This window comes from Equus quagga, chromosome 13, assembly GCF_021613505.1.
Source record: "Equus quagga isolate Etosha38 chromosome 13, UCLA_HA_Equagga_1.0, whole genome shotgun sequence".
NCBI classification, from domain to species: Eukaryota; Metazoa; Chordata; class Mammalia; order Perissodactyla; family Equidae; genus Equus; species Equus quagga.
Genome location: NC_060279.1, coordinates 43,151,112 through 43,170,386, shown reverse-complemented (window position 1 = coordinate 43,170,386; position 19,275 = coordinate 43,151,112). Strand labels below are relative to the sequence as shown.

Genomic DNA, 19,275 nt, shown 5'->3' with positions numbered 1-19,275 from the left:
AAAACTATTAACTATTTGAGTAGAACTCAGTTCTGTCTTGTTGCCATAAAGTGTTTTTATGTTTCTTGTTTCCTTTGTGGTGTGTTCAACATCCTGACCACGTGAAGAGTTAGGCACACTGTTAAAAAGCCATTATTATTTTTCACATGGTTTTGGTTATGTTTGTGGAGCCAGCCATCAGTGGCTCCTGGCCTCCATGGGAGTTGCAGAACTTCTAACATCTGAAAAAAGGATTATTCTCTTGAGTGTGAGTAACTGATGAGGGTGGAGCAGAGGCAGTGAAAGTAATAAGAGAGAGATTAGGGTTCAGAACATATTGAGGTGTGTGGTAAGGACCTTGAGTGTAAAGTAACCTAAATCTTTCAGGCTTCCATTGCCTTCAGTGTTTCTAAATGGGGCCCTACTGGCATTATGGGAGGGATAATTCTTTGTCCTCTGGAACTGCCAGACATTTAGCATTCTCGTCTCCCCTCCCCTCCCAAGTGCCATCTGCCTTCCCAGTCATTGTAAATTTTAAAAGTGCCCCTACTTATTTCCAAAGGCCCCCAGGGAAGGTGGTACCACTTTGGTTGAGGAATACTGCTAGATATTCTCAATCCTAGGTAGTGTCACACTACCATGACCTAAACTGGCTTAGCAGGTCTTTTCACTGTATGGACGATCCTTGCTTTAGAAACAGTTTATTTCTGTGGAGCTAAGGACATGACCTTCCCAACACTTTCATAGAAGACAGATGGTTAATTCTTTTTAATTCATGTACTTGATGTCTCTCTGGAGCCTCCCAAGGACAGGGCCACACAAAGGTAACCCTCAGCCCCTTCACCTGTGGAATTTGGATTTCAAACCCCTGCTCCAAGTGTTCTAGGGACTCCCTACACCCCTATCCAAACCAGAGCAGCTCTGCTTTGAGCTGCTTTACACTTCGGGACTTGGGGTATGATTTCATTAGAAAAAAGGATTCTATTACTAAAATGGCTTGAAAAACCAGTAGATTATATTTTTGATCTAAGGTATCTCTTCTGATGCCAAAAGTCTTTATAATTCCAGCACTTACCCTGTCCCTTCATCTGAGCAGAACTTGGAAATTGGCTGGGCACAGGGGACATTTAGGCTGTTTAATTGCACAGCAGGATATCTCCTCAAAGTATCAGGTATTTTAAGCCCCTTATATATGGATTATTCCAAATTACCGGAGTCCAGGAGATACTGTAGGGTGAACTTTAGTGTATGAATTACCACCCCTTTGGGTCTACCTGCTGGATTTTTATTTATACACTGGAGATGTTCACCTAGACTGTTCTTCAGAAGGACTTTGGGTGTTTCTGATTGATTTCTGGACTCTAGCACACATGTGGTCCTCCATCTCCTGGAGAGCTGTTGGCATACTTGTGATAAATGTTGTGGATAAAATCCAACTGGACTGGTAGAAGAACTCATCATGAGAAATGAATAGTGATTAGGGTTGATGACTAATGCCTTGTGTGGTTTTTTTTTTTTGGTCCTCAGACATTTATTGCTAATCAGGCAAAAATTTTTCAGTTATTTAGGCCTGTGCTTTAACCACTGTTATGTCAGGAATAATGTCTGCCATTCTCCCAAATGTTAGATTTTATCTCCTTTCCCTGTTTCATCTTGAATTTGAACTATATTAATTAACCAAAATGAACTTGGATCCTGTTGCCACGCCAGGAACATTCTTAGCTATTTGGCTTAGTTCAATTCTTCAGGTGTTCACTAAACACGACATTTGCTAGAAATAAATGATAGAATTAAGGCCTTCTAGGAGATTACGGTCTTGACATGGAGACAAAATATACACAAATGAAAAATAACAGTCAAATGCAAGACAAATGTAATATAGTGCTTACCGGAAAAAGTGCACTTTCCAGTGCCTAAAGCAGTGGCTCTTCACTTTTGGCTGCATGTTATAATTGTCTGGGGAGCTTTAGAAAATTCTGATGCTTAGACTATACCCTAAACCAATTAAATCAGAACCTCTGGGGATGGGACTGAATCACCAGGATTTTTTTGTTTATACTCCGCATGTCATTTCATGTGCTGCTCAGGTTGAGAACCACTAGCCTAAAGTGAGAGTGAAGAAAGGAATGTCCACGCACACAGGAAATGATAATAGGAAGAGCTGAGATTGATGTCTGGCATTATGTGGGAAAATCTGATGTCATAAAGTGGTTAGGGGCTCAGACGGATCTTGAAGCTCCACGTAAAAGGGAGTCTTAAATAATTTGGAGAGGCGATATCATCACTTCTAAGGCTAGATTGCTACTGGTATGCTGCAGTCATTCTGTTTCTTCACTCCCTCTGGTGGAATTAATTGCAATTTTTCTCATTCCCAACAAAGGACTACCTCTTCTCTAGCCCTAATCAATTCTAATTTTTATTTGTTTGTAAAATTGTTCTTTCTTTATTAAATTTGTTTCTTTTAAAAGTTTTTAATTGTGCAAAATGCACAACATGAAATTTACTATCTTGACCATTTTTAAGTGTACAGTTCAGTGGGGTTAAGTACATTCACATTGTTGTGCAACCAATCTCCAGAACTCTTTTCATCTTGCAAAACTGAGACTCTCTACCCATTAAACATAAATTAAATTTTTTATTTTGAGATAATTGTATCTTTACATGCAGTTGTAAGATATAGTACAGAGAGATCCTGAGTACCCTTTACCCAGTTTCCCCCAATGGTAACATCTTGTGAAACTATGTACAATATTATAACCAAGATACTGACATTGATACAATCAGGATACAGGACATTTCCATCATAAGGATCCCTCATGTTGCCACACCTACTTCCCTCCCATCTCCATGCCCACCTTAACATCTAGTAACAACTAATCTGTTCTCCATTTCTATAGTTTTGTCGTTTTAAGAATGTTATATAAACAGGTTACGGTATGTAATCTTTGGGGATTGGCTTTTTCATTCAGCATAATTCTCTGGAGATTCATCCAAATTGTGTGTATCAGTAGTTTGTTCCTTTTTATTTCTGCGTAGTATTCCATGGTATAGACGTACCACAGTTTGTTTAATGATTCACCTGTTGAAGGACATCTGCCTTGTTTCCAATTTTTGGCTCTTATTAATAGATGTGCTATAAACATTTACGTACAGATTTTTGTGTGAACATTAGTTTTTATTGCCCTGGGATAAATGCCCAGGAATGCAAATATATGGAAATTGTTTATTTCGGGTTTTGTTTTAATAAACTGCCAAACTGTTTTCCAGAGTGGCTGTACCATTTTACATTCCCATGAGCAATGTATGAGTGATCCAGTTTCTCTGTGTTATTCTCATCAGCATTTGATGTTGTTATTATTTTTAATTTTAGCCATTCTCATAGGTATGTAGTGATATCTAATTGTGGTTTTTCCCTAATGGCTAATGCTGCTGAACATCTTTTCATATGTTTATTTGCTATCTGTATACTCCTTTGGTGAAATGTCCCTTCATATCTTTTGACCACTTTCTCATTGGATTGTTTTTTTCATTGTTGAATTTGAAAGTTCTTTATACAGTCCAGATAATAGTCCTTTGTTGGGTATGTAGTTTACACATATTTTTCTCCCAGTCTTGTCTTTTCAGCCTTGTAACAGGGTTCTTTGCAGAGCAAACGTGTTTAATGTTGATGGAGTCTGCTTTATCAGCTTTTCCTTTTATAGATCATGCTTTTCATGTCGTCTTTGTCTAGACCTAGATCATGAGGAGTTTCTTCTATTTTTTTTTCTAAAAGGTTTTTCTTCACATTTAAGTTGGTGATCCACTTTGAGGTAGAATTTATAAGGTATAGACTTAGGTTGAGGGCTTTTTTGTTTGCTTTTTATTTGTTTGCCTAAGGATGTCCAATTTCTTCAGCAGTGTATATGGAAAATCTATTCTTTCCCCATTGAATTGATTTGCACAATTAGTAAAAAAAATCAGTTGGGCATATTTGTGTAGGTCTCCTACTGGGTTCTCTATTCTGTTTCATTGATCTGTGTATTTATCCTTCTGCTAGTACCACACTGTCTTGACTACTGTTGCCTTTTAATAAGTCTTGAAAATTGGTAAGCTGATTCCTCCCACTGAATTTTTCTTTTTCAGAATTTATTTTAGGTATTCTAGTTCCTTTGCCTTTCCATATAACTTTTAAAATAATTTTGTCTGTATCTACAAAAAATCTTGCTAGGATATCCCCTTCACTTATTTTTTATTGTGGCAAAATACATATAACATAAAGTTCACAGTTTTAACCATTTTACAGTGTGCAATTCAGTGGCATTTAGTACATTCAAAATGTTGTGCAACCATCACCACTATCTAGTTCCAGAACGTTTTCATCACTCCAAAAGGAAACCCTGTATCCATTATACAGTCACTCCCCACCCTCTGGCAATGACCAGTCTGCTTTCTGTCTCTATGGATTTGCCCATTCTGGACCTTTCATATACATGGAATCATACAATATGTGACATTTTGTGTCTGGCTTCTTTTGTGTTTTTGAGGTTCATCCCACTTGTAGCATGGCAGTACTTCCTTCTTTCTTATGTCCAAATAATATGCCATTGTATGTGTATATTACCATTTGCTTAACCATTTGTTTCTACTTTTTGTCTGTTGTGAATAGCATGCTGCTATGCATATGCATGTACAAGTATTTATTTGAGTACCTGTTTTAAGTTCTTTGAGATTTATACCGAGGAATAAAATTACTGGGTTGTATTTATTTATTTATTTTTTATCTTTTTATTGCAGTAACATTGGATTATAACATTATACAGCTTTCAGTTGTACATCATAATATATTTCGAATTCTGTGTAGATTACATCATATTCACCACCCAAAAACTAATTATAGTCCTTCACCACACATGTGAGCCTAAGCACCCCTTTTGCCCTCCCTGCTCCCCGCTTCCCCTCTGGTAACCACCAATCCAATCTCTGTCTCTATGTGTTTGTTTGTTGTTGTTTTTATCTTCTTCTTATGAGTGAGATCAACTGGGTTGTATTCTGTGTTTAATTCTATGTTTAACTTATTGAGGAACTGCCAAACTGTTCTCCACAGCAGCGACATTTTACATTCCCATCAGCAACGTACAAGGGTTTGAATTTCTCCTCATCCTCACCAATACTTGTTATTTTCCATTTTTTAAAAGTATAGCCATCCTGGAATGTGTGAAGTGGTATCTAATTGTGGTATCGATTTGCATTTCCCTAGTGACTAATGACATTGAGCATCTTTTCATGTGCCTGCTGGTTATTTGAATATCTTCTGAGAAATTCTGTTCAAATCATTTGCTCATTTTTTGATTGAGTTGTCTTTTTGTTGTTAAGTTGTACTCCCTTCATTCTCGAAGGATATTTTCACTGGGTATAGGAATCTAGGTTGACAGTCTTTTCTTTCAGTGCTTGAAAAATTTTGTGTCACTTCTGGCCTCCATAGTTTCTGATAAGAAATCTGCTGTTATTTAAATTGTTTTTCTCATACAGGTAAGGTGTCATTTTTCACTGCTTTCAAGACTTTTTCCTTGTTTTTAGCTTTCAGCAATTTGACTGTGATGTGTCTTGGCATGACTTTATTTGGGGTTATCCTCTTTGGGGTTTTCTCAGCTTCTTTAATTGGTAGGTTTACCCCTCTGCCAAATTTGGGAAGTTTTCAGCCATTATTTCTTTTAGTACTTTTTTTTTTTTAAAGATTGGCACCTGAGCTAACAACTGTTGCCAATCTATTTTTTTTTCTTTCTGCTTTTTCTCCCCAAATCGCCCCAGTACATAGTTATATATTCTAGTTGTGGGTCCTTCTAGTTGTGGCATGTGGGATGCTGCCTCACTGGCCTGATGAGTGGTGCCATGTCCGCACCCAGGATCCGAACCCGAGAAACCCTGGGCCACGGTGGCAGAGTTCACGAACTTAACCACTTGGCCATGGGGCTGGCCCACTTTTAGTACTTTTTTCAGTCCTGTTCTTTTTCTCTTCTCCTTCTGGGAATTCAATGACACAAATGTTAGACCTTTTGTTTTAATCCCACAAGTCCTTGTTACTCTCTGCTCTTTTTTTTCCACTCTATTTTCTCTGTTTTTCAGATTGAGTAATTTCTATTGTTCTAACTTCCAGTTCACTGATTCTTCCCTCTGTCCCCTCCATTCTGCCGTTGAGCCCATCCATGGAGGGTTTTTGTGTTGTCTTTTTTATTTCTAAAATTTCCATTTCTTCTTTATATCTTCTATTTCTTTGCTGAAACTTTTAATTTCTTTGCTAGGACCTTCTATTTTTCATTTATTTCACGTTTGTAATTGCTTGTTGAAACATTTTTGTGATAATTGCTTTAAAATTCTTGTCAGATAAGTCTAACATCTCTGGCATCTAGGTGTTGTCTGTTTTAAGTTAGACATCTTCCTCATTTTTGGTCTGATGAGTGTTTTTTTAATTAAAACCTGGACATTTTGGACTTGATCTTATTTAAACCTTCTGTTTTTGTTGGCTTTCTCTGATACTACTCAGAGGAAATGGTGGCGGGGGGGTGCCTTGTTACAGGTAGGCATAGGAGTCCAGGGTCCTCACTTGGCCTCCATTGACACCTGAGGGGAGGGGCTGCTTATTACTGCTGGGCAGGGGTAGGAGTTCCAGCTCCCCACCAGGCCTCCACTAATACCAACCTGGCTAGGAGAGGTTGCAGTGCCTCCTTACTGCTCCTCACATGGCCTCCACTGACACTAGGGGATGGGGGTGGCCTTGTTATCACTGGGTGTTGGTGAAGGTACGGACTCTCTACTAAGTCTCCTGTGATACCAATCCAGCAGGGAAGGGGAGGAACACCTACTTACAGGCCTGGTGAGGGTGGAAGTCTAGGCACCCCGTCCAGCCTTTGCTGGCGTGGGTAGAGGTGAGTGACAGCTCTTTCTCTGGTGTTTGGCTGGAGTAGACCTGTTGTTCTAAAGACCTAAAAGTTTTCTGTTTTCCTAGGCTGCCTCTTTCCTGGTCCTTTGGGTAGAGAGAGCAGGCTTTTGTTGGGTTTTTGTTTGTTTGTTTGTTTTGGCTACACCCATTGGCATTTCCAGGTTTGCTGACTTCTTTAGCTCCAACTTTGGGATACATGAGGCAAAAAGAAAAACCCAGGAAAATCACCACTGTGTGGTTCTTCGGGTTGTGAGGCCCCTAGCTGATCTGCCTCTTTCTCTCCATCTTTCAGAGTCTCTTACGTTTGTTTTATATGCAGTATCCAGGGGGTTTAGTTGTATTAGCAGGGGGAATAGGGAAAAGTACATCTACTCAATCTTCCTTGATCCATTTTCTTTTATTCACTTTTTTGTTTGGTTTTCTACTAGATTGTGAGCTCTTTAAGTAAATTTCTGTATCTTTAATACCTAGTGTAGCACATAATCTAAATGTTTGAAAAATGGAAAAAGAAAATAGAACATGGAATAAAGTGAATGAAAAGAACTCCTCGCCCATCTATCCTTAGGTGTGTGGTGCCAGGAACTGGAAGAGGCTTAATCTTGTCCTGAGGATGAGATTTCTCCTGGTGCTTTGATGTTGAGAAAGGTGGCTAGGTTTCAGAGCTCATGCTCTCTTCTTATGTTCTCATCTGCTATGGAAAATTACCAGCAGGTGGCAGAATAATAGATGAAAATGGACTGTTGACCAAAACATAAGGAGGCTGATTTCCTGTGACATAGAGACATAAATTATATTACCTTGTGCCCACCCCCAGGTACAATCCCAGGATGTTGCTCTGAAGATTAGATACTTCTTTTCAGCCTCAGGGTACAAGTAGCTGTTCTGTGGGAACAGAGCTGGAGTAAAACGAAGTGGGCTCTGTTAGGCTCCTTGGTGACATGTGACAAGAAGATTACTTGGTTTTTGTGAAAATAAATGTCTAGCATTTAGTTACCCTTTCCCCTAATTTTTGGCATTTAAACCCATAGGAAGGTGGAGATTGGATGACTCGAGGATTCACACTTTTCTTAAACGACATTTTAACATTGATGTAAACATTTTAAACAACATTAACAAAAGCAAAGCAAAACACCTCCCCCCCACTCCACCCCAAATACCCCATATCCTACCACCCGTTTTTCTGTCAGGTGCTGCTGATATGTACACATCATTGATGATTCAATTTTTGGAATTCTCAATTTCATTTATTATCAAAAGTATTTTCTGATGTTAGTGTGTATAGGGGTTGCTTTTAAAAATCTCTATTTGGGGCCAGCCCCAGTGGCTTAGTGGTTAAGTTCCCTGCCCTCAGAGCCAGGGTTCCATTCTGGGCATGGACCTACACCACTCATCTGTCAGTGGCCATGCTGTGGCAGTGGCTCACATACCAAAGAAAAAGAGAAAGATTGGCAACAGATGTTAGCTCAGGGCCAATCTTCCTCAGTGGGGGGGGGGGGGGAGAAAAGGAACAAAGAAAACTCTGTTTTAATTCATGTGCAGAGAGTTAATCACACTGCAGTCATCTGACCAAAGAAGGCCTGAGAGGAAGCTTTTTATTGTTTCAGTTTTGTTTTTCTCAACTTTTTATTTTTAAAAATTTCAAACCTATGGAAGAGTTGAAAGAGTGAAATAATGGACACAATTACTCTTTGCAAGATTCATTGTTAACATTTTGCCACATTTGCTTTCTTTTCTCTCTCATATAAAGTTAGTTTGCATACATTGATGGGTATGGTTTTAAAAGTTCCTTCAGTCAAGGCATGTACCCTAATTTTCTTTTTTTTCCTCGTCACTATCTCTCTTCTTCATATTTAAAAATTTTAGAGCTCCAAAACCCTGCCCTTCTCTTAGTCTCCCACCGGCGAGATATGCTCAGATATTCCTGACCACCAAGCACCCATAGGCTGAGTGACTTTCTCTTGTTTGTAATATTCGTTTTAGGCAAGAGTTTGGTCGAAATTCACATGAGATGAAAAAACCAAAAAACCAAAAAGCTGCTATAAGACCAGGATCTCCTAGTGTTACGCATGCGACGAACTTCATATTTCTTAAGAAGAGTTCCTGGTCAATTTGGCACAGCCTCATCTGGAGACCTTTACTTTTCTGCTGATCATAATTCAGGAAATCACTGCAAGCACTCTCGCGTGTTTCTTCTGACATTGGTCTCTGGTCTTGGGGACTGTGATCGTGTGTACACTATTGTCGCTCAGTTCTGGGAGCCACGCTTGGGAGTTCTCTCACAGATTTTCCACTCCAAAAAAGAAATACGAGGAAGCAGTTTCGACGTGGGGAAGACCCAGTAGTCAAGAATCTTAAAACCTATGCAGTTAAGATAACACGCACAGTCGAAACCGCATTTGGTTGGAATCATATACTTTTTAAGGGAAGAAGTTGCTAGCTTCCCTGGTGGTCTAGTGGTTAGGATTCGGCGCTCTCACCGCCGCGGCCCGGGTTCGATTCCCGGTCAGGGAAAGGCTTTTTTTTTCTTTTTTTTTCTTTTTTTTTCCCCCCTCCTTAGTTTTCTACAGGCGTTTTCCCTTTTTAGTTTTTAATAAAATCCTTTTAACAACGTTATTTCTTTCAGTCAGTTCCCTCATCCACCCAAAGCCGAAATACAGGAAATGTAGAAAAATGTAAAGAAAAAAAATCGCTCACAATTCTATCACCTAACGATAACTCTTAACATCCAATTTTTGAAACAGAAAAGGGAATCATGGTATACATACTATTTTATGACCAGCTATTTTTTGTTAATGTATTTCAAACACTTTCCAGTGGAAATAAATATTCGACATATTTTCTTTCAATAATTAATTTTTTTGAAAAGGTAATGCATTTACATGGTTTAGGATTCAAATATGCAAAAAAGGCGTAAACCTAGTTTTCACCTCTACCATCTAGTTTTCCTCTAATAAGCCAACCAGTGTTAAGTTTTGTAATTATAATGTATTTTGTGCAAATACAAGTACACGTATATATCTAAATATGCTCCCCCCCTTGCACAAATGATAGCAATCTAAACACACTTCTCTACACTTTGGATTTTTCACTTAACAATATATTTTAGAAATAGTTCCAGATTAGACATGAGGAGCTTCCTCATTCTTTTCTATGGCACGTAGTATTCCATTGTATTGATGTCCCATAATTAATCGAACCAGCTTCCTGTTGATGGACGCTTAGGTTATTTCTAATCCTTTGCTATCACAAACAGTGCTGCCATAAATAATCTTGTACGTATGTCATTTTGCACGTGTGGAGTAAATGTCCAGGAATTGAAATGATGGTTCAGAAGGTATGTGCATTTGTGCATAGACATTGCCAATATGCCCTCTTTAGAGGTTTTTATGCTCCCACCAGCAATGTACAATGTAAATATAATTTTTTTAAAATGATGTCGATTTTCATCAAAATGGATTTAATCAATCTTGTTTCTGGACTTTTAGTATTCTCTCTCCTGCTCCCACCTAAAATTTTGGTTTTACAAATAACACTTTGAGGAACATTTGTGTAGATACATCATTGTGTATATTCTTAGATTTTTTTTTAGGATAAATTCATAGAAATGGGATTACTACCTCATACCATATATTAAATGGATTGAAGAACTAAATACACGAACTGAAACAATTAAAAAGCTAGAAAAAAATTAGTAATTAATTATCCTAATTAATTATCCTAATATTGGGCTGAAGAAGACTTTTCCAAGATAAAAGCAATGACAGAAATCATACATGATAATACTGACAGATTAGACTACATAAAAACAGAAAACTTCTGCCTATCTAAAAAATCCTATAAATAATATTAAAAGACAAATGTCAAACTAGTATAAATCAGTAATACAAATATAATATAAATACCCAATAGAAAAATAGACAAAGCATATGACTTAGTAAGTCTCAAAAGTAATACAAATACTTGGTAAGTTTATGAAAAATGATCAACCTCAATAGTAATAGAGTAAATGCAAATTAAAATGAGCCTCCATATTTTTATCCTGCACTTTCTCAAAGATAAAAAGAATGACGATATCCAGTTGACTGATGTAATTTGGTAATACTCATTGAATAGTGAAAATTCATGATCTCTCTCCACACAGCAATTTGGCAATATGTATCCAAAGCTGAAAAATGTGTATATCTTTTCAATTGCAATTATATTACCTTTATGCATTTGCCCTACGGAACACTCTCATATGCGTAACGAAATGTGTAGAGGTAACTCCCGGAATAAGGCCTTAACTGTTTCACTGGATTTCAGAGGCCCCTTTGAAACGATGATAAACTAGAATTGACTTTCCTTAAACCTGTGAAACAGTATGAAACCACCATAGAATTTTCAATATAATTATAAGAGAAATCCTAGAGAGCTGCTCTTTTTCCTCCCTTGACTTTGTGTTGAAAATTTCTCTTAACATGAATCTCAGAATAGGAGAGAGATTGTGGGAACAAAACTTAATGAACTAGTCCTCATATGAAGACAGACTTACAGATTACTGGTGTGCGTTGGTGGTATAGTGGTGAGCATAGCTGCCTTCCAAGCAGTTGACCCGGGTTCGATTCCCGGCCAACGCAGTACTTTCCCTGTTTTATTTCTTTTCTTTTTCGCTTTTCTCCAAAACTTTGAGTAGACCCGCAAAGCAGAGGTTAAAAAAAACAAACAACAAAAACCCGACTTAGGCCACCCTTGTGTCCGAAGACTCCGAGCCCTTGGGTAGTCTCTCCCGAGAGCAAACATCCAGGTCTTTTATAGCTGCACACCCCCAAGCGAAGCGTGTTCGCTGCGTTTGGCCGCTGGCTTCGCACCAGTTTACGATAATAGTCCTTTTGGGGTCTTTAGGGAAGTTTCTGAAGTAAAGGCTGGTCGGATTTATTTTTCTGAATTCTCGGAGGCAGCTCTGATTTATTGAGGAGTCAAAATAAAGAGGGTAGCCCAAACGCCCGCAGTTCCCGAGAGAGAGCGCGCGAAGTTACTTGGAGCGGTGACGGAAGCAAGAAAAAATAAAGGAGGGGGCCCTTCACCCCCTTCCGCAGCTCCCCGGCTCAGCTTCTCTTCCGGTTCCACCATTCTGGGGTCAGAAACCTCAATTCCAGGGTACAAGCTGGAGATGTAAACAGGAAAATCCTCCAGGGCTGCCACTGGAACCCCTGGGCCGGGAGCCTGATTTTTCGGAGGGGAAAAGAGAAGTGATAGGAGGAGGGGCGACTGGAAACGCGGTCCTTTGGGTGCAGCCGCCGCTCTCAGACGTCGTCAGGAGCCGGACGCGCCGCCGCCAGGAGAAAGGGATGGTGCTGGCGCCGGCCCCGCGAGGTTTAGGGTCTAGGTTTAGAAGCAGCTTCAGGTGTCGGGGCTTCGAGGATGAGGAGTGAAATTATTTGTTTGGGATTTTGTGGATCCCTATGTGGATCACCCGAAACAGATGAAACAGCAGCACATGGTCTGCATTTCTGTTTTAAAACCCATTAAATCCACCACTAGCGCGCCGCCTTGCAGGTGGCGCGCCGTGATCGTATAGTGGTTAGTACTCTGCGTTGTGGCCGCAGCAACCTCGGTTCGAATCCGAGTCACGGCAGATAGTACAGCCTCCTTTGGCGGGCGTGATTTTTACCTTTTAAAGGTGAAAAAAAGCTCATATAATCCCGCCTTCGCTAGACGCAGCGTCGCGCAAGTGCAGTCAGCGAACTGGGTGAATACTTATCTCTGCTCAGCTCACACCGCGGCTCGCCGACCTAGCAAACCTGACCAACCAAGGCAGAGACGCTTCAGGACCGTATGGAGAGCCTAGGAGCTGCGATCAAGGCTGCAGAGGGAGCCTCCTTCAGCCTTCACCTGAGCGGAGGAGAGAACCCTTCGCTGGTGACTCCGAAACTCAGCGCCTCTTCCAGACATTGGGGAAATGAACGTTTAGGAGAGTGGAGTGAAATCTCCTGCGAGCGCGTACGCCTGAGGCCGTGAATCCCATCCGAGTTGAAATCTCCGTGGCACCTTTACACGTAATGAATATGGTCTCTTACTGAGGCCACACAAAATTTCAGTATATAAAAACAAGCTCCTGGCCCAAATGAGTAGTGAATTGGACTTATTTTCCCAGTGGAGTCCTTCACCCTCAACCCCACTCCCACCCCCTGCTGGACCCGCATCCCCACTCCCACTTCCTGGTCCTCATGGTTTAGGGGAGAAAACGGTTTCGGGTCAAGAAGAAGGAAATAGGGGCTGCAGCCCCAAGGTCCCGGCAGCACACGTCCCCGCACCCCTCCTTCTCCCCGGGGCTGTTTGCGGCTCTCATCCCGGTACCCTCGCCCTCTTTCGCCTCCTTCTCAGGACTCCGGATCCCGGAAACCGGGTTCTCAAAGTGACGCAGTCCAAAAGGAATTTTTGGAAACATCGAGATTTCAGCACTTGTTATTTCTGCGTCCTGGGCAAGCCCGCCTGGCCCGGCTCAGTACCCATTATTCTCTTGAAGCCTCGGGCTCCTCCGTGGTAGAAAGTTACTACTGCATCAACAAAATCCTAGACTCGGAGATATTTTTGACGCCAACTGATGTGTGACTGGACCATACACCCTTGCTTTGAAAGAAATTATACCTATCTTGGAAGCAAGGCGCTTTCAGGGCCCGGCTAGCTCAGTCGGTAGAGCATGAGACTCTTAATCTCAGGGTCGTGGGTTCGAGCCCCACGTTGGGCGTTTTGGGTTTTTTTTTTTTCTCTCTTTGAAGTCTGTCAGCTACCAATAGAATCAACAGCTTTTAAATAGCCATTGTGGCCACTGTTGTTTTAAAACTTTGGTAAATGATTCCAAGAATCGCCTCTACGCGCCCCAAATTCAGCACAAATAAGGAATCTGGACCAGGGATTCCAGCGCGTCAGGTTGTTGAGGCCAGGGGTCCCTGACGCCCCGCCGCCTGGGTCTGGACTCCTTCCGGAACCGAGTCCGGGAGCCGGGGGCTCCGCCTCCGTCCTGACCCGACTCTGCTCCACGGAGAAGACGCCTGAGGACGTGACCTGACGGAAATATCTTCGTTCTCTTCTCGTAGGTGGGAAATTTTGGATGAGGTATTGAAGGGCCTTCTAAGCTAGTTAAAATGTTCTCCGCTAGGGTTTGAAACGTTCATCAGTCGCAAAGGGCTGTAAAATACAACTCGTTTAAGAAGGTCCCGAAATGAAAAAGAAGAACGGGACCTGGAAAAGGAGCTGGGGAGGCGGAGAAGGGGCGCGGAACGGCCCGGAGAAGGGGAAGGAGGAAGAGGGAGAGGGAGGAGCCAGGCCGGGAGCGGGCCAGAGGGGGAGGTCACAGCGGCAGTCTCGTCGCGTCAGTATGGGCCGCGTCTCTGCAGCGCTGCGTCCACGTGTTTTGAGCTAGTTATTGATCCATTGGAGAACTATGTTCTACCCCAAACTCTGAAGTTGTTTGCCTTACGTTTGTTCCTGCTACATCTCCTTTCAGTGTTGGGATGGGTGGTGTGGGTTAAATTGGTTTCCAGGGTGAGTGGAAGCCAAGTTTGGCACCGATCAACAGGCTTCTCCACAACAGTGAGGACATTCCCTTTTAACTCCTCTTACAGGTCGTCCGCCTCCCCTCCCTAAGGATCGTTTACCAGTCCTACCTTTTTTTTTTTTTTAACTTTGTAAATATGCTTTAGTCTCCCTTGTATATCCAGCCAACCATCTCCAAGATGATCATTACACTAGCCAATTATTCTCAAAGTGTGGTGCGAAGACCAACATCATCAGCATCACCTGGAAACTTTGGAGAAATGCAAATTCTCAAGCCCCACCTCGGAACTGCTGAATCAGAAACTCTCGGAGTAGGCCGACAATCCCTGACTTAAGCTCTCCGGTGATTTGGATAAATGCTCAAGTTCGACAACCACTGCTTTAGGGTAGCCAGGATACACCTATCAACCAAGATATACTATGTTTTTGGGTAGGAAACTAAACGTCATAACGACGGTACCTCTCCTTAACTTGGTGTCCGTATTTAACATGGTTTTCATAAAAATATTTAAAAGGCTTTTTCTTTTTTATTCAAACTGGACAGTTTAAATGGAAAAATAACAAGCAGTAATATTCAGAGAAATAGTTTTTCAAAAAGAGTAATAAGGATTAACTCTATGTGGTTTATTAACCCTATGGCATATTTTAAATGCCATAAATTATAATAATTAAAACAGTAAAATATCATGTATGAATAGTCAGCAATCAATGGGACAGGATAGAGTTCAGATATAGACCAAAATACATAAATAAATGTAATATATTAGAAAGAGGGACTCAAATCAATAATTCTAATGAACAGTTTTTGAATAACTAGGTTACTGCTTGGGAAAAAATAATGGTCAATGAATATCATACCCTTTATATAAGGGTTCATTCCAAATTAACAAAGACTTAAATAATAATAAAAAGGAATATAAAAGTTTTTGTAGAATCATGAAATAATTATTTTATTATCTTAGTGTGTGTACCAAAATGATTGTTCTAACTATGATGCAAACTCAGAAGTCCTGAAAGAAATTTTATTATTATTATTTTTGCTGAGGAAAATTAGCCCTAAGCTAACATCTGTGCCAATCTTCCTCCATTTTATATGTGGGTTACTGCCACAGCATGGCTGAGGAGTAGTGTAAGTCCCCACCCAGGATTCAAACCGGCAAACCTGGGCCACCGAAGTGGGGCACATTCAGAGAATATTGATGAATTTGACTATATAAATCAAATGGAATCTGCATAAGCAAAGTCCTAAAACAAATGACAATTTGGGGAAATATTTGCAACTCACATTGCGTTAAAAACCCTCTATTTTTAGTTCATGTTGTGCATCAACCTCCTTCTCGCTGCCTAATTGTGAACTTGCACTCAAAAACAGCTGAAACTCTTGATAACCAACCAAACTGCTGGACTGTAACTTTCCCTTTCCTCCCTCCTCTTCTTCCCCCTTCTCCCTTTTCCTCTCTCTTCCCACTTCCCTCCCCTCTCTCCCCATTTTGGTTTGCTTTCCCTAGACCCACTAGGACCCCAGTAAGGGCTTCCGCCCATAGGTCCTCACTCTCTCTGCTCCCGACCTGTTCCATAGAGCATCCCACTGGTTGTGCTCCTGTGGGGCCCTGCGCAGCATGCAGTGACTACCTCTCTGGGACCTGTGAGTGTAATAAACTTTTCAAGCCTGGTTCTCTTCCTGTGGCAGGACCAACTCTATCATACCGTATCCAACATCTACATTCTTAGAACACACATCATATATAAAAGGCTAATTTCCCTAATATTTACAAAACTATAAACCAATAAGAAATAAACAAACAACCCAATAAAAGTAGCAAACATATAAAGAATAGAAAATAGGAAAGGCTATGCCCATATGAAAAGATACATAGCATTCAACATTGCTATTAATGAAAGCAATGCAATTTAAAGCTATACTGAAATACATTTTTCACCTATAAGAAATGGTAAAAATTTTAGTTTAGTATATTGGAGAGTTAATGAATATTGTTAATGAGAGGGTAAATTGGTACATGTTCTAAAGGGTGCTTTTTGAACAATATCAAAAATTTGAATAAATATTTTTTTACTTCAGCAATTCACATTTAGAAATTTATCCTAAGATGTACCTACATATGTGTGAAATTAAATGTACACAGAGTTATTCATGGAGCATTATTTTGTTAAGTAAAAGACTGGAAACTCTAAATGTCTATCAGTTTTGGGGGTGACTAAATAAATGACAGCACAATGATACAATTAAATACAATCCAGCTAGTTGTAAAAAAGAACGAGGAAGGTGTTGGTATTCCAATATGGTGTGGTCAACTGAAGAAAATGGTTGTAATATTTTACAGCTTCTCCCATCAAGAGGAGTTTATTTCTTCTCTGTTTGAATCTGGGATTGGCTATGTGACTTATTTTGGCCAAATGTTGCTGCCTTTACAATCTGACACAAGCAGAGGCTTGAAAAATGCTTGCGCATTGGGGCTCACCCACCTTTTGCTGCACTTGGAATCCTAAGACACTGATCTGAAGAAAGCCAAGTTAGTTTACTGGAGAGATCACACGGAGAAAATCTGTCCATCCCCGCTGTTCTAGTTAATTCAGCTGTACTCCACATGTGTGATTGAGACTATCCTACACCATCCAGCCCCAAATGAATTAGCTCATACCAGAAAAACTTGCAAGACAACTCACAGAATGACTACAAAATAATAAATTATTGTTATTCTAAATCAATATGTTTGGGATGGTTTCTTATACAGCAAAAGCTAACTTAGATTCACTAAGACATAAAATTAAATCAAGATTTCAAAGTGAGGAACAATCTTACAATATGCAATCATTTGTTCCAAAAGGGTAATGGTGGTGGCAGGAAATAAATATACACCTTTACTGGTATATACATAAACATCTCTAGAATGATACACAAGAAATATGAAGTCCTTTATTGAAAGGGCCCATTGAGGTCCCAGTAAAATGGATGAAAATAGATGATCAAATTTCAAACAGCAGGATAAATAGAAGATCCTATAAGCTTTGGGGAGGGGGGATGAGAGAACAGTTTAATGCAAATAATCAAAAATGAGAATGACATCTGCCTTCTCTACAGTGTTGATGCCCTCCATTCTAAAACCATCAGGAACAAACCTGTAGTTGAACAAAGTCTGGTTTATTGGCTCATTGCAACAAAGGAGACAGCAGGCACCATCGGGAACTGTGGGACAATTATACATTTTTTTTTTTTAATCTAGAAAGTGCGAAGAATGGAACAGGGCTGAATATGAAATTGGTAAAGAAGCAGTAGTCATTATTAGTAGTTGGGAAGAGGGATGTTTGGTCATTTTTGTGGTTTGGATAATGTTCTGTTTGTGCTCAGATATGATCATGAAGTAGTATTTTTTTCTTTTTTTGCTTCATTATGCTCATAGAGTGACTTTGTCTTATCTTGGTGTTCTGTGAAATATTTTAGTTTTAACAGGAAACTATCACGGCCTAGGTGTTTGAGTCAGGCCAGCTCTAAGCTGACAGCAGTCAAGGGCTGTTTTTTCTTTCCCAACAGCAACTCTAAAAAATAGAAAACAATGGAGCAATACCTTAAAAATATCTGAGGGAAAATTACTTCAACCTAAAATTCTCTATCTAGTAAAGTATCAATTACATATATGTATATAATAGACATTTTCAGACATACAATGTCTCACAAAGTTTGGTTCTCAGGTAACCTCTCTACAGAAGTAATTGGAGGATATACACAATCAAAAGGAAGGAATGAATAAAGAAAGAAGACCACTTGCAATCTATGAAGCAAGGGATCGGACAAAAGAGAGAGGCAACAGAAATCCCAAGATGATGGTGAAGTAAAGGGAGATATTATGATGACAGCTGTGGCAAAGGCCTTAAGATCAAGTAGTCCATACTGGAGAAGAGAGGAATGTACCAAGAGAGACTTCTTGAAAAAAACTGATTGCATGTTTCAATGTGTTGAGGTGAGATTTACAGAACTGGGGAGAAATTGGTTATAATTCAGTAATAAATACATGGAAAACTAAGCAAATGGAAAAATGAGATAATTGTTACTGCCAGGGGAAAAATATTATACAAAAAGTGATCATGTTAAATTATGTGGCTTATCTGTTCATAGTTTATATATTTATAATAACAGCCATTGGGGCCGGCTCCGTGGCTGAGTGGTTAAGTTCGTGCGCTCCGCTGCGGCAGCCCAGGGTTTGGATCCTGGGTGCGGACATGGCACCACTTGTCAGGCCACATTGAGGCGATGTCCCACATCCCACAACTAGAAGGACCTGCAACTAAGATATACAACTGTGTACAGAAGGGGTTTGGGGAGATAAAGCAGAAAAAAAAATAGCCATTGATCTCATCAAAATTATGATACAAGTATATTGATGTATTAGGGTTCTCCAGAGAAACAGAACCAATAGGATATATAAATATATATATGTATATATATATGTATATGTATCTATGTGTATATATATGGAGAGAGAAATATATTGTAAGGAATTGGCTCATGTGATTGTAGAGGTTGGGAAATCCAAAATCTTCAGGGTAGGCCAATAGGCTGGAGACTCAGAGAAGAGTTCATGTTGTAGCTGTAATCTGAAGGCAGAGTCTAGAAGCAGAATTCTCCCTTTCTCTGGGGAACCTCAGTCTTTTTCTCTTAAGGCCTTCAGCTGATGGGATGAGGCCCACCTACATTGTGGAGAGTAATCTGCTTTACTCAAAGTCTACTGATTTACATCTTAATCTTTTCTAAAAAATACCTTCATAGGAACATCTAGACTGATGTTTGACCAAATATTTGGGTACATGGGCCTAGCCAAGTTGACACA

At 40.1% G+C, this 19,275-nt stretch overlaps 4 non-coding genes across 4 annotated transcripts; all 4 read left to right on the top strand.

Annotated features, from left to right (window-relative positions):
* The first annotated feature begins 9,334 nt into the window (after window positions 1–9,334).
* On the top strand, window positions 9,335–9,406 carry TRNAE-CUC (transfer RNA glutamic acid (anticodon CUC)). Its single transcript has one exon. It is a non-coding gene; the product is annotated as a tRNA-Glu (tRNA).
* A 2,033-nt stretch (window positions 9,407–11,439) lies between these two features.
* Window positions 11,440–11,511, top strand: TRNAG-UCC (transfer RNA glycine (anticodon UCC)). The gene has a single exon. It is a non-coding gene; the product is annotated as a tRNA-Gly (tRNA).
* A 926-nt stretch (window positions 11,512–12,437) lies between these two features.
* On the top strand, window positions 12,438–12,509 carry TRNAH-GUG (transfer RNA histidin (anticodon GUG)). Its single transcript has one exon. It is a non-coding gene; the product is annotated as a tRNA-His (tRNA).
* Window positions 12,510–13,549: 1,040 nt separating this feature from the next.
* Window positions 13,550–13,622, top strand: TRNAK-CUU (transfer RNA lysine (anticodon CUU)). The gene has a single exon. It is a non-coding gene; the product is annotated as a tRNA-Lys (tRNA).
* The last annotated feature ends 5,653 nt before the right edge of the window (window positions 13,623–19,275 follow it).